Source organism: Harpegnathos saltator, unplaced genomic scaffold, assembly GCF_003227715.2.
Source record: "Harpegnathos saltator strain DR-91 unplaced genomic scaffold, Hsal_v8.6 scaffold328, whole genome shotgun sequence".
In the NCBI taxonomy this organism is placed as follows: domain Eukaryota; kingdom Metazoa; phylum Arthropoda; class Insecta; order Hymenoptera; family Formicidae; genus Harpegnathos; species Harpegnathos saltator.
Window position 1 is genome coordinate 1,018,877 of NW_020230126.1, and position 12,360 is coordinate 1,031,236.

At 48.8% G+C, this 12,360-nt stretch overlaps 1 protein-coding gene across 7 annotated transcripts in view; it reads right to left on the bottom strand.

Annotated features, from left to right (window-relative positions):
* Positions 1-12,360, bottom strand: part of Ten-a (Teneurin-a transmembrane protein) — a 664,333-nt gene that overhangs the window by 487,263 nt on the left and 164,710 nt on the right. For 6 of the 7 annotated variants that reach the window (XM_025300070.1, XM_025300075.1, XM_025300072.1 and 3 more), the window contains exon 2: positions 2,327-2,362. The exons of the other annotated variant lie outside the window; for it this stretch is intronic. The gene's annotated coding sequence lies outside the window, so the exon portion shown is untranslated. The remainder of the gene's footprint in view (positions 1-2,326; positions 2,363-12,360) is intronic. 7 annotated transcript variants of the gene reach the window in all.

Sequence of the window (12,360 nt, forward strand, 5' to 3'; positions counted from 1 at the left end):
TTAAATGAGAGGTAATGGCGACGTGTGCGTTTATATGTTGGGTCGAAGTAAAGAAAAAAGTTTATACACCGTTTTGCAAAAAACTGCGTAAAATTCTGAGATTTTAATTAGAGTATATTTGAGAGTATATTTTAGAGTGAATGATTGCGCGCGATTGCCAATCTTCTTTAATGAGTAACTCAGGATTTTCACGTGCGTGCAAATTGATGCAGCACTTTTCCCCTGCATTTCGACCTAATATACGGGCGGGCGCGCGATGTCGCCGTTACAGCTCATTTAACAGACCGCTCAAGTTCACCGCTCGGCAACCTTTGATTAATAACTCGAAATTTGTTGCTCGCAAAATGGCGTAGAGAAATCTTTTGTTCAATTTGACCTAATCTACGCGCACACGAGAGCTTCCTCGCGGGAAATTCGTCGTGATGCGACGCGAAGAGAGAGAGAGAGAGAGAGAGAGAGAGAGAGAGAGAGAGAGAGAGAGAGAGAGAGAGGGAGAGAGAGAATGAAAGAGCGAGGGGTGAGAGCGCGAAAAGAACAAAAGTACCGCACGGTGTAACGAATTCACTCGAACGAGCGATAACAGATCCGCTCTTTTCGTCGCTAAAACACGAAATACCATATCGAGTGACGCGACAAATTTCGCGCGACAAATTCGCCGTGCCGGTCGAAAAGTCTAAACCCCCCCCCACTCTCCCCCCCGCCCCTCCCCAACGAAACGACTCGAGTCGCTCGACGAGGAAGGTTCCCGAGACTTGCGCAGCGACGCGGACACTCACGGCAATTAAGCATCTCTCCTTTGCAGGATCCACAAACTCCGCGAGACTGGGCAGGAGTAAGGGGGGAAAAAACTAAATAAATAAAGAGGAGGAGAACCGGAGAGCGCGGCGACGACGACGACGACGACGACGGTAGTTCTCCTCGCGCGCGCAGCCGAGCCGCGCCGCGGAGGGGACGGAGCTTGATGTGGATACGCGCGGCGGTCGGTAGTGCCGGGGAGCTTGTGCAAACACAAAAGCTCACGGCTGAAGATAAACAGTGAGACTGTAAGCTGCAACATACCTTCGGGCATCGCGCGTGTTGGTGGGCAGGATAGAAGCAGGAACAGTAACGCGCGCGCGCGCGGTAGGAGAGAAATACACGGACACACGGCGAGGCTGTGCGAGAGAAGCTTTCGAGGGTCTGGCAGGGACAGGGAGGAGGGTGTTTGAGGGGCGGGTTTGAGGGGAGGGATGAGGGAGTAAGACGCGCGGAGAGAAAGCTCGGGCGAAAAGAGCCACCTATAACGTTGACACCTATACCTAACAGCCGAAGGCTCCCTGCCTCTCCATTCGAGAGGAGGTCCTCCGTAAACTTACGACATTAGACCGTCTGCGGAATAAAGTCTCGTTTTAACGGCGAAAGTATACATGACGCCTAATCCACTTTGTTTTCGCCTCGCGCGCTCTCGCGAGAGAGAGAGAGAGAGAGAGAGAGAGAGAGAGAGATTTTGCGTAACGCGGCCGGGGAGAGTCTCCGAGAGCGGCGCTCGCGTTGCGAGTCTCTTTTCGGGTCGCGAAATTTGCATCGCTCACGGCTCGCGAATTTCGTCCGGGCGGACGAACGAGCGGACGAGCTCGCTCGGTCGGTCGGGGTCGGTCGCCGTGCGAAAGCGGTGTCGTTCGCAAAGCGCGAATAAGAGCCGGCTTTGCGCTTCGACATGTATAAAGGTGAATGTCCCAATTAGCGGCAATGTCTCAATTTGAGACAATCGCGCGGCCGCCGCCGTTTCCCCCGGCTGGAAAGTCAGCCAATGCGGCTCGGTGTTTGTAGTCCTAAACATGTAGTCCCGTTCTGAATTTTACTATTGTTTACAAGAGTTTTGAATAAAATTGAAGACCGTAGTATAAGCGCGGGAACATTACGATTACAGGCGCGATCGCTGACGGCGACGGGCCTCGATAATTGCGGAAGAATCTCGGAAGTTGACAAACGCAGCTGTAACTTCAAAGCTTTGAAGCTAAATTGTGTATAAAAATATGAATTGTTATGCCTACCTGTTGCGACGCTTTATTCATTCCTGAGAAAGTTATAAAATCCCAAAGCTTGCCGACGAACTTGACTACTTGACTTGATACGTGTATTACAAATTTATTAATTAATTTTCACGATGGGGGTTACTGGAGACTCGCCAATCGGGACATTCGCCTCGACGTAATAATTTCGCGCAATTTCGAAAGTGCATAATTCGGCCGAGCAGGCGAACAGCAGCGCGAGCCGCTCTCAGCAGCCTCTCCGCTATTTGGGTCTTGCGAAATCTCCGCCGAGATGCCTCTCGTTCGCGTCTTACCTGCTGTGGTTAGCGTTGGATGAGTCAGGAATCGTCCTGCAACAAACACAAATGGTCCCGCTAATTAATTACGGCTGATGCAGAGGCTCATAACAAATGTATAATAATTATGCGAATCTATTGAATCGGAAATAATAACGCAGCTAAATTCATTAGCCGGGCTAACTTTCCGTTTTGATAACGCGACGAAACACAAACGCGGCGGACGCGCGGCGACGCGGTGTTAATTGCGGAATTGCGCAATTCCTAACGGCCCGCCACTCCGCGGTAGCTCTCACCGGAGGAGAGACGACACACTCGCGTATTGCGCTCGATATTAGAGTTTGCCTCGATGAAAGTACAAACACCGATCGAAAATAGCTCGGAGCCGAGGCGGGTAAGTATATTTCGGTGCACGGCTAATCTGGCTTCGTGTCTTAACTTGTAACTAGGTTAGTGGACGCGTGCTCACATCGCCCGTGACAGAGGTTTGCACTTCAAAATTACGTGATGCGGCTTACACTCTCCCTGCGTGTTCTCCAGATACCGTCGGTCATTACCGGCGGCTACGAATATGCAGCTGCGCGCTCGCTCGCTCGCTCGCGCGTGTGTGAGAAATGATTAATTCAGACGAAGAACATCGAAAGTACGGCGGAGATTCGACGGAAGTCGAATAACACGTTTATTACGGCGCTCTCTCGGCGGCTGATTCTTTTTGCCGCGCGCGTTGCGCCGCGAAATAATCCCCGACTAGAAATTTATCCCATGGTCTTGATCAGGTTAATCTCATTTGGACATCAGGTCCCAATAAGGTAATAATATCGGGTCTTGGTAAATCATGTAACGCAGCGTGGATATCAGGACCTCAGTAAGGATTCGTAGTCAGGTCCTTATTGAGCTACCTTATGGAATCCTTATTACGTTTTTTTTTTTTTCTCCAAATTATGGCTCCTGATCACTCGCCACGGCTATATTGGATGATGATATTAGAAGAAAGAAATGACACGCTGAAAATTCTTTCGTGTCATTTCCAAATAAAAAGATATTTGCATGAAATAATATTTTAGATCGTTTGGACATACTTGTGAAATGTTTCGGAAAAGAAACATAAAATGAATATCATAAGATCATAAAGTATCACAAGGTGACAAGACATAAAGTGGTGTTAAAGAGAAAAGTTGCATGTCACGTTAATTTTACAACTATTTATTGACTGCTAAAGAAAAGGATAGTTTCTATAGCATTTTACAAATATATTCAAGTGATCTGAAGTGTTTTTTCACTGCAAACATCTTTATATTTGGAAATGATACCCAAAAATTATTTTGTTAAAACTTGATCATGCAAATCATATTAGGTACAACGAATAAGATCCCGACAAGGACCTGATCAACTGAACCATATTATATCATACATTAGGTTGGTACATTAAGGTCCTAATGTGGACTCGATCATTATAATCTTTTAAAGATCTTCCTTACTCATTTGTCGTTAGGACATTATAAGGACTGACTTACTTAGGATTACCTTTCACTCACTCTATTATTATTATTATTATTATTATAGGTCCTTATCAATGTTAGGTGAACCTGATCAAAATTTCTAGTCGAGTCGGTACCGTCGTGCGGCGCGGGAGGCAAACAGGAAGAGAAAGGAACGAGAAATACGGCGTTAGCGCGGCCACGCTGATAGCGTCAACGATTATCCGTCGAATTTATCACACGGCCGCGCGCGCGCGCGGCTCTCTCGAGCGCCTGCGTGTGTCGGGGCTCCGTGTATATAATTTATTATCACTTGGCGTTACTAAAAATGCCGTTACTGATTCATTCGCAGGCGCGTAAAAACCATCACGCCGCGCGCCATACATTACCGGCGCGGCGGCCCTTGCTACCCACTTTACGCACACACAACCAGCCGCGCTATAAAGCGCATCTCAACTCGCTCCCCTCGCGTACTTTTGTGTTTTACTACTCTTCGGGCATGAATATAAGAGCCGGGCGGAAGTCGAGTCTTCGGAAGCGCGACGTCTCGCCTCATCATCGTCGTCCTCCTCGTCGTCGGACCGGATTCCGCGCGACTTGCCGGTTCATTTCTCCGCAGTTACTTCCTTCTCCCCCCTCTCTCTCACTCTCTCTCTGGGTTCTTGGCCTTACGGTACGTCTAACTGTCGTCGTCATTGTCGCAGTCTCCAGTGGCCGAACGCGGCTAGCGCAATTATCGCGGATCTTCGCCGCGGCGTATCCGAAATATCTCCGCGCGCGGAGGGTAAACAAGCCCGGGCTTTCTCGCCGCTTCAACGTGACTCCGCGGTGACTTCACGGGCGGAGTGTTCGCCATTGTGAGGTGGCGTGTACAGATATAAATAAATTTGGTTGGCGGAGTATTCAGCGCGACCCGAGAAGTTCAAAGCTAACTGAAGTTGCGTCGGGAGTTCGAAACTTGCTCCGCGGGGCGGCACCGAGGCGGAGGCGAGATCTTGCATAATGTGTTACACACGGGGTGCAGGGAGCTCCCTTGTTAAAGATTAGCACGGTTCGAGAAAGCTCCCCGCGCGCGCGCGCGCGCGCGCGGCGGAATGAAAGACACGAGCGGAATATTGTTTTCTTGGCGCGCGCGTGCTCCGAGCTAATTCCGACGGAGTGACGGCTGACAAAGACGCGCTCGCGAGGTCGCTGAGGAGCGAGCAAGAATCGAAGGGGCACTTTAATTGCGAACTGTGTGGGCGATGATGGCGGAAATAAAGTCGCGGTGCGAGCGTCGAATACGACGAGCGCGGTGATGGCGTTACTTTCTCGCTCTCACGTTTCATCTACTTTCCTTCTTTTTTTTTTTTCTGTTTCTTCGGCACATACGCGTGGGATGCGGATTATAATAAATACGATGGCCCACGCTGTCCGCGCTGGACGCGAGGAATGTTTTCCCTTGTATTCACACGCGGCGACGAGTCCCCGAGGGACGTTTTTTTACGGGCCCTTCGCCGATACAAATTGGACAGGGCAGCCTCGGCATAATTGATAGCGTTTCATCGCGCGTCCTCCGGAGACCGCTCGCGCGCTAACAAGACAAGTCGATCTAACGGAACGTCAATTTCGCGAATATTATCGTTTCGCCGAATATAATTACTCGACAGACCGGCGACTTGGACCCGTCGCCGCGCTCGTCGTAATTGTTCTCCATCGTCTCGATGTTAAGCGTTTAATAACATTTCCGCGCGCGCGTATATGTTATTTTAGAAAGAGCAATTAATATCGATGTTTATTCGGTAACGAGAGAACACACCGGCCGTGGCCTGTAATTGCGAATACAAACGGCTCATTGATTTTTACGCGTTACGCGCAGCAAAGGCGCGCGCGCGCGCGCGCGCGAGAGAGAGAGAGAGAGAGAGAGAGAGAGCGCGTCTTTTTCCGCTGACGCAACGGCCGCTGCAAATCACTGATCGCCCCTTCCTCTTTCCCCCTGCGGACCCCACCCCGGTTCGGGCGATTAATTGGGTCAAAATCATTATCGGTCTCTCTCCGCCGATATAATTAATGATCGCGACTTTGAGCGGTTAACTTCAATTACCGTATCTGCGTCGTATTCATTATTGCACTTACCGACTCTCCGCGCGCGCCCGCGCGTCTAGACGTCGTAATCTCGTTAATATTAGGAAGTGATGTTAGAGTTATAGCGCGCTATTATTTAACCACTGACTCGCGGGGAAAGCGTGTAATTCTACAGAAATAACCGGCAGCGGCGCGCGCGTGCAGCAATAACTTCGGTAGAATCGGCTTCGTAGTCGACGAGAGGGAGGGAACTCGTCGTCGGGGAAACGCGGCGAATCTCGAGCGTCTCCGCGGCGAGATCGCCTTTCGTCGACCGTTCCGTCGGCGTAAACAAATAAACGCGCGAAGGTACGGGATACCCTCGAATTATATTATATCGGATGATTAAGGGCGGCTCAGCCCGCGCCGGTGGAGGTAAATCAATACGCGAGTCGACCACGTCGGACGCGGGATGCGCGATTGCGTGGAACAAATTTGTTTCATTTGGCGACGCGGGCCGGCACGGGGCGCGGAAGGGGGCGAGGGGCACGTATGGTATATACTGCAGAATTTAATAAAACTAGGGAAATAGCGGGGGAGGAGGAAGTGAGCGCGCGCGCGATACAAAACGAACGGAATAAAAGCGGCTGACGTCCGCCGGCCGCTCTCTGACAAACTCCGCGGGAAAGTAGTCAGGTTACCGACAGGTGAAATACGTAACGTACGAGATAGAGGCATTAAGAGATCAATATTTGATGCGACGATTAATAACGCGACACATACGTGCACACACAGATGCCCCGAAACGTACTTCAAACAATCGCGTTTATTCTGCGACTCGTCGGACACAGCGAATGCGTGAGAAATTGAAGCTGACATATTTTGACTCCTCCCCCCCCTCTCTCTCTATCTGTCCATCTATCTACGAATACCGGTAAACACATAAAACACATTCCAGTTGCGCTCGTAGGTTCTATAGAAGAGAAAAAAGAACGTCGATTTAGGTCGCGCCGGAGGAGAGCATTGCGAGAGCGCATCGAGCGGTCGTTCTTTCCGCAGTCGTCCGTATCGTCGCCCATCTTACGTTGATGTAATCGGGAAGCGGCGGCGGCGGGGGGGGGGGGGCGTTCTGCACGTAACCAACAAGACAAACTCCCGTCCCGAGGACATTCCGGTGCGCGTATATCCCGCGGTATAGCCTTTCGCCGGCAGCTGAACGAGCGCGAACGCGAACGCGAACGGGCTTCGTTGCGCGATTGTTGAAAGAGAGCTCGCGTCTCCGACAAGCTGAACAAGTGCGCAGTGGCTGCGCAACAGCCTTTGCACCGCCAGCCGCTGGATAAACTCCGCCGGCGCGGCGTGACTCGAAATTGACGATCCTGCGTCGACACGCGTAAAGGTGCATTCGAGAGCGAAGACTCGACGACTACCGTCGGCGTTTCATCGACACCGCCGTTTCATGCGTACGTCAAAGATGAGCGGGTAATCGCCGTTATCGCGCGCGCGGAAGCTTCACCGCGCGCCCGGGTTCTCAAGTCGATAAAGAATCTTCGCTGGAGATCGAGCAAAAATCGCGCGGAAATCGGCAATCGTCTCGATACCTGCACACCCAGGAAAAAAGTAATTTCAGAACAAGCGGGATCATCTAAATTTTAGAGGATTTTACTCTTATATAGCCTCTTCAAGCCTCAAGAGGATTTCTCTAAAATTAAGAGGCAAATATTGTTCTTAAAGTTCGAGGAGTTATATGTTGTGTATATAATGCAGATCTTATTGATTTTAATATAAATTTCCTCTTGCGTACAGATTATTTAATCTTTTTTTTTTAAAGGATTATTATTTATTCTTACTGTACTTTATTCTTACTGGTTCCTTTACACAGGGAAAGGAGAGAAAATTGTTATGAAACTGTCCGGAGAAAATTCTATATTTTATATTACTTTATATATTAGGAAATATATTTAATATTGCATTATAACAATACTTGTCAAATGTAATTTGACAAAATTGTTATAATGTATAGCGAAAATATATTAAGTAATATATATAAAGAGAAAATCTTCATGAAATAAGAGGAAAACAGTTGGAATAATATCTAATAAATTTTAGATGAAATTTAGATCTTAGTTCACTTTAATCGCTTTATCGAAAGAGGAGATCCCTTTTCTGTAAAAAGACTTCGCTTAGAATATGAGACTATGGGAAAAATCACTTTTTATCACAAATAGAATACCTTTTTTTGGGTGTAAAATCTCGTGGCGATATCCGGAAGATTACATAGATGACGATCTAGTCCGTGTAGAGCCAGCGTTTCGGGATTTAATGGGGATTCATTCCGATTTCCACCAAGGAAATTATAGATTCTGGGCGGGAAAGATCTATGAAGATTCGGGCTAGAAGCGTAATGTGTGAAAGATACGCTTCTAAGCGGGCGATCTTCAAACAGGCCTCACTTTTCTCTACTAAGAGTTTTCCCAAAACTTTCTTTCTATCGATTTCTGTTTCGCATTTATGTTGAATAAAATATTGCAAATGTTTTGAGTATTTATGTTTGCACTTTACAAGAAACGCGTAAATACTTGAAACGCGTAAACACTCAAGCTGTTTCGAGTATTTTATTGCACTTCTTTTCGAAATAAGTCGTAAATGTTGTGAGTGAAACAATATATATATATCATACTTTTGCTCCAAATGCCAAACTTTCACAGCTTATTAAACAAAAAAAAATCCTAAAGTTCTTGTGAATTCGAACGGTAAGCGTAATATGCGGAGGGGTATGCTTGATCTGGTTTTCGGGTAGTTGCCGCGTCCATCCGTGGACTCGTTTCCAACATTTCGTGAACATTCCCAGTTTGCCTCTTCAGGCAGGGAAATAACCCGAAAGTCGTCGACACTTTCAAATTATTGCTCAGAGCCTGAAGAAGTAAACTGCAGTGCTCACGAAATGTCGGGAACGAATTCACGATGGAAGCGGCCGGAATGAGCGGCAGATTGAGCGTTTTCGCCACACTTGGCGAGTCTAAAATATCGAATTAAACACGAAGCATATGTTTATGAGGCTCTCTCTCTCTCTCTCTCTCTCTCTCTCTCTCTCTCTCTCTCTCTCTCTCTCTCTCTCTCTCTCTCTCTCTCTCTCTCTCTTTCCTATCTCTTTTTTCCCAATTCTGTCGGACTCTCCATGACACTCGAGGGCACTCGCTAGTGGAACGGAAGCGGTATGCGCGGCTATGAGCCGCTGTCGACGCCGTGTTCGCCGGCCGAACGGACGAGGAGAAAATTTCGGTTTCAGTCCCGAAAACTAGTAACAGCCCCGGTCTATCAGACAACAATGTTCTCCAGATTCGGTTCGACGGTATTGTGTGTTACGAGGAGGAGGAGGAGGAGGAGGAGGAGGAGGAGGAGGAGGGAGCACGACTCGCCGCGCTCTACTTGGATGCAAAAACATGTGCATTTCAATGGAACAGCGAATCTGAGTCAAAGGAGTTGGAATTTGGGACGGTCGGTCATACGATAAAGCGACGGAGATACGACTGCGGGACAGGGGTAAAGGACGCCCACGGGGACGGGGGAGGGAAAGAGAGCGGTCGTATGTAAATGTATCCTTTCTGTTTGCTATTATACAAATGACGTGGAAAAATCGTGGAAGCCGTCGCGCGTGCGCGTGTGTGTGTGGGGACGCTTTGATACATTGAGCGCAAATTCGATACTACGTTCCGCTGTGACGTATCCGAAATTGCGTATTGCAAAGGGGAAAAAGAGATAGAGAGCGAGCGAACGAGCGAGAGAGCGAGGGGAAGAGAGAGAGAGAGAGAGAGAGAGAGAGAGAGAGAGAGAGAGAGAGAGAGAGAGAGAAGGTGGGAGGGAGCCCTAGCCCCGGTTGATAGGATAATAATTTTTCCGCGGACTCAATTATTTATGTCGGGGAGCCTGACCGTCCGATCCTTGATTTTGTCGCCGAGTTGACTTAGCGCCACGGAGGTCGATATTTATTTAGCGACCTGAGCGTCAAGCTCAAGGCCTTGCCGTGAATCATTACGGACGTAATACCCACGAACAGCTATTAAATGCGTCATAATTGAAGATGATGACGTCGAACGCTTAATGAATTACTAAAAAAGGATATTTCGGCCGGAATTCTGGAGATCTAGGATACGTGTCCTAGGTAACGTGATGCAACGCAACACGTCGAATTTTAGCGATGAAGTTACACGATGCTTTGCCCATTCCGCGCCGATAAATAAGCCGCGTTTATAAACATCTTTGATTGATATGCACGCACGGCGAGAATCGTAATCATAAAAAGCAATCAAGTATCAATATCGCCTAAATGAACATTGAGGATTTTCTATCGTTGTTGTTATTATTATTATCATTGTTATTATCATCATACGGTAGGCGTGACGAGCTGCGCAGCGCCGAGAGAAAGAGAGGAAGTTTATCGGTATGAGCTTTCATGCGTTTCATGCAGCTTCATTCGTTCAATTTCCCCACTATCTCGCACAGCGAGAGCGAGAAAGGGGAGGGCCGGGGTGTCGGAGGGGGGGGTGGAGGAGGAGGGGGACAGAAAGTGGCTGCTAAAAGTCAGCGGCGAACGTGCGTCAAACCGAATGAATGCGCCGTAATTTAAATTATCCATTTCAGGCCGTTAGCCCGGTTTGCTTTTCTTCCACTCTGATTAAATGTTTCAGCATAGCGTGGATATTTATGAGATTACTGCGAGAGCGCGCGCGGCTCTCGCCCGAGCGTCGCTTTAAACGATCGAATTTGCCGGAAAGTGGGATACGAAAAAGATAAACACGGCCGACCCATAGGAATTCTAACATAATTACGCGGCGAAGCGTGGGTCTCGCCGCTACAATAAGTGTGCTACGTGCCGCGCTTACACAATGCGTATTAATCCAATAATTACGTACTAAAACCAGCCCGCCCTTCCCCCCTCCCGCCGCCGCCGCGCGCCGCAACCCCCCGACAGCGGCTCTTACGGCCGCCCCGGAGACATGCATTAACAATTTGAGCACCGCGCGCTCAGAGATATTGACCCATGTTTTATGTACATTTATTCGCGCGTTTCACGCGTCGTGCGTAGGCGCGCACTTGCGCGAATTTCGCCCCCTTTCAAGATAATTAATACCGCCGCCGCCGCCGCCGCCGCCGCCGCAATGTGTCGCGTAAAGGGTGCCGTTCATGCGTCACGCGCTTGTTTCTCCTATCGATCTCCGTCCGTCTCGAAACATCCCGCTGGAGAAGCGAGGCATTTTGTTTCTTTTTCTTTTCTTGTTTTTTTTTCTTCTTTTTCTTCTTTTCTTTCTTTTTCTCTCCCGTTTCCTCTCTCCTTTTCCTTCGCGCGCCGCGCTCCGTGCCGCGCCGCGCCGCGTGTTCGCGCGACGGCATTTTTCGATTCTCGCGTGCTGCGAAAAATTCGCGGTAACGAGCTGGCGGAATGTTTTGGTATTGGCGCGCGTATTATAACGCGCACACGCACACACACACACACACACACGCGCGCATGCATGAAACTGCGGGGAGGGCACGGAGTGACTTTGTCTCGCAATTTCTACATTTTGCACGTCCCGCTGCGATTATCAACGGCTCGGCGGAATCGATAGTGCGCGCCCGCGGTCATTGAAATATCAAGCGGTGACCTCTCGCGCTCTCTCTCTCTCTCTCTCTCTCTCTCTCTCTCTCTCTCTCTCTCTCTCTCTCTCTCTCTCTCTCTCTCTCTCTCTCTCTCTTCTCTCTCTCCCGCTGCCTAGTTAGACAGTTTTAAAAATAAATATCGGCTCTGCTGCTTGACCAAGTGAAATGAAGATAATGACGATCGGTCACGCGCCGCTAGAATCCGGAAATCGCCAAGTGCGCATCGATCAGCGGCGGATTTCTTTCGATCGGCCGGATAAAAAAGAGCGCCGAGTGTGTTTGCACAGCCGGGGCGACCGGCAACTGGCGCTGAATATGCAGTCCGGATTAAAATCGTCCGGGCTGAAATTACACGTCGATTTACTTTCAAATGAAGTCTGCATTATTATCATGTAGCGTGATATCAGTCAATTACCTTGCGGCATGCGAGGAGAAATTAAGCGAGCGTAGCGTCTTCCACGGTGTCCGAATGTGGCGGCTAAGTTCGATGATCGCGATCTCGCATGGACAGTTTCTTGGGATCCAATTTGGAGGGGGGGGGGTTAGGTTAGACTGATTTCGCGAGATGTGTCATCCCGCGGGTTGCGGCGGGAAAAACCCAAAGTTTTCCCAATATTTTCCCTGATCGTCATTTTCAACGCAGATTTTTATAAAACTACACATTAACGCAGAAGTTGAATTTTGTTTCTTACACACTAATCTATCGTTAGCTCATCTCGGTCTTTGTTTCTTGCATAATCACGGTAAAGATGCTATCAAATTTGTTGCCTTGTTGGAGACATGGAACTTTATCCTCGCTGCCGATGTTCCCAAATATCCCGCAGAAGCATACACGCGCTTGATAATTGAAAAACGTACAACCGTCGGAAAGATATTAAAGCGTCTCTCGGGGCC